Source organism: Lepidothrix coronata, unplaced genomic scaffold (genome assembly GCF_001604755.1).
Source record: "Lepidothrix coronata isolate B3197 unplaced genomic scaffold, Lepidothrix_coronata-1.0 Scaffold156, whole genome shotgun sequence".
NCBI classification, from domain to species: Eukaryota; Metazoa; Chordata; class Aves; order Passeriformes; family Pipridae; genus Lepidothrix; species Lepidothrix coronata.
In genome coordinates, this window is record NW_016690336.1 from 268,017 (window position 1) to 271,173 (window position 3,157).

The 3,157-nt window shown below is 46.8% G+C and overlaps 1 protein-coding gene across 1 annotated transcript in view; it reads left to right on the forward strand.

Annotated features, from left to right (window-relative positions):
* CUNH20orf194 (chromosome unknown C20orf194 homolog) overlaps positions 1 to 3,157 on the forward strand; it is a 732,083-nt gene that overhangs the window by 252,907 nt on the left and 476,019 nt on the right. The gene's annotated exons all lie outside the window — the stretch shown is intronic.

A 3,157-nucleotide genomic window follows, 5' to 3' on the forward strand; every position in this document is an offset into this window, starting at 1 on the left:
CAGAGGCACATCCTGAAAGCAGAAGGACCAAAACTCCTGGATATAATTATATATAATTATATCCTCCTGGATATAATTCCTTCCTCCATCAGGAAGGGTTTTCCCAGAGCCATTCTTTCCCGAACTGGCCAGTTGTTCCCGCGCTCTGTTGGGTGTAGACAGGTGGAAAATGGTTCAGCTCCTGTCCTGAAGGCTTGGCCATTATTCTTTCTCTTTTTTTTTTTTGATTTCTTATTTCCAGGAAAGGTCACTCTCCCTGAAAACACTGGGTGGCATTTGGGAGTTGGGTGGCAAAAAGGGAAACCAGCTCCCACTGGACACAGGGATGATTTCCCAGTGCATTCACACACCCCCAGTGCAGGGCAAGGTAGGAAAACATCCTTCAGGAGCTGAAAGGCGGTTTTATATAATTCAGGCACAACGATCTGTCAGCAGAGCAAGGTAATTATCCCACTAAGATTTCACGAAACGAGAGAATATCGTGGGTTTTATAAACCTTCTTAACATGCACAGTGAAGGCAAACCAACAAAAGGAGCCTTAAAACACAACACGATGTTAAAATCAATATTGATTGCTGGTGATAAGTGTTATATGAGGCAGTAAAACTCCATCAAATTCCACCCCCCCCCCCAAACGAGGCTGGAGACAAATCAAAGGAGAACAAACGGCTCCAAAGCAGAGGGATCGCTTTGCAAAGCAGGGAAGGAGCATCACGACGCTTTTCCCAAAAAAACCCTGCCCTGCAACAATCCCAAAGAACAGCCCGTTCCTGAGTGCTCCAAATGGTGCCTCCGGGGAGGGGATTAGAGGAAGGATCAATTTGGGAATGAGCAGCCTGGCTCAAGGAGCTGCACAGGGGCCCTGCAGGCACAGGGAGACCTTTGAAAGTCTCCCACGTGCCACCTCCCCAAACGGCTGCTTCCATTGCCCTCTTCCCTTCTCCTCCCTGAAAATTCCTGCAGCTCCTTGGCAGAGACAGGGCCGCTGCCAGGCCGTGCCTGTGAGGTGCTCTGGCTGCTCCAGACGCTGGATTCTTCTCTATCCTTCCCAAAATTTTCTGTCAAAACTGTATTTTTTGAACTGCAGAGCTGCTCCAGCCCTGGGAACAACAGCACAGGGACGTGGAGCTGCTGGAGAGAGTCCAGAGGAGGCCCCGGAGCTGCTGCCAGGGCTGGAGCCCCTCTGCTCTGGAGCCAGGCTGGGAGAGCTGGGGGGGTTCCCCTGGAGAAGAGAAGGCTCCAGGGAGAGCTGAGAGCCCCTGGCAGGGCCTGAAGGGGCTCCAGGAGAGCTGGAGAGGGACTGGGGACAAGGCAGGGAGGGACAGCACACAGGGAATGGCTTCAGATTGGAAAAGGGGAGATTTGGGTGGGATATTGGGAAGGAATTGTTGGCTGGGAGGCTGTTGAGGCCCTGCCCCAGGTTGGGCAGAGAAGCTGTGGCTGCCCCTGGATCCCTGGAAGTGTCCAAGGCCAGGTTGGAGCAACCTGGTCTAGTGGAAGGTGTCCCTGCTCATGGCAGGGGGTGGAACCAGATGGTCCCTAAGTTGCCTTCCAACCCAAACCATTCCAGGATTCTCTGTCCCCAAGCTCCAAAGTGAGTGGCCCCAGAATTTGGGTGATGCTGTGCCAAGCCAAGGGACAGATCCTGGAGCACTCTGAGCTCTGTCCTGGCAGCACCAGGCTCCAGAGGCACCAAACTCCAGCAGTGAGTTTTAACCTGGCGTGTCTTGTCCCGGGGTGGTTTGCAAACATCTCCAGACCTTGTTTTTGGGATGTGACATTGCAGTCCCACTCCCCTTTGCACACTTACTGAGTGCTCAGTTGAGATCTGAGCCGCAAACCCCAAATTCCGAGGTCACCTGGGCCAGCCTTGGGGAGCTGAGAGCTCTGCTGGATGAACAGCCACGCCCGCACTCAGAGAGCTGGAAGTTCCTCAGATGGAATAAAAAGGGAAGGTAAATATTTACAGCTCAGCCTAAATTAACAAATAAATGAGTGAGAGAAGTGCCAGCAATTCATTTTAGTGCCTAAATCTTCCCAGAGGAAGGAAGATCATTAATAGTCCAACAAGTGCTCGGAGACAGGGACAGTCCAACATCCCTTTTTACTCCCCAAAGGACGTTTCAGTCAGCACATTGTCTGCCTTCTTTCTCTGCCTGTAGTAGCATCTCCTTTAGAAAAGAGCACAAAATGACTCCAATTTTGGGTAATTTCTGATGTTTCAGATGCTTTGGGTTGATGTTGTGCCATCAGCCAGAGCTGGGAGCTCTCCAGTGCCAGACAGGACAGCTGGAAAGGGAAGGAAGTCAAACCCATTTAATCTTTGTGAGGAATTTTTAGCTTGTAAAAATGCCATTTGTTTTCACCAATGTAGTCAGAGCAAGCCTCTGGGTTTGGTTTGGTCTGAAGCTTTAAAATTTATGGGAGAAGGTGCATCTGTGTAAAATACACCTGGATCAGAGCAAGGAGTTCCCTGGATTCCTGAGTGGAAACTCATGTGGGACGCTGCCTGCTGGCATCAGAACTTGAGATTAACCCCAGGTGGACCTAAAAAAATGGATTTTGGTTGAGGAACCCAGTCCTGGAACACGACAGGGATAGGAAAGAAGTGACATTTGGGATAATTTCAACAAATAAACACAGAACTTCAATTCTGGCCTGTCAGGTGCTTTCACTTCATTGAAGAGTGAAGAACATTTTGTTATTTATGGGAATGAAAAAAGAGCAATTAAGAGATTTCTTTCTATTATTATTATTATTATTATTATTATTATTATTATTATTATTATTACACTTCAGGTTTGCACCCTGACTCAAAGCAGGAAACACCAGGACTTCTCCCAGGACAGAAATTTCATTTCTCTTCCATATTATATCCCATCCTCTTCCACAAGATATTCCACTGTGGAAATTAATTTTTAATTTTCATTTTTAATGGTTTTAAATTAGGTCCTTTGTTGAGTGAAACAGAGCCTTGTGTCTGACCACCAGTGGAACCTGGATGTGTAACTAGGGTTTCCCGTTGTTAAATTTGATTTCTTTTATGTATTTATAATTTTTAGATAGCGTTACAAATTTTATTTTTATTTATAATTTTATTTATTTACAATTTTATTTATTTATAATTTTATTTATTTATACATTTTATTTTTTCCTC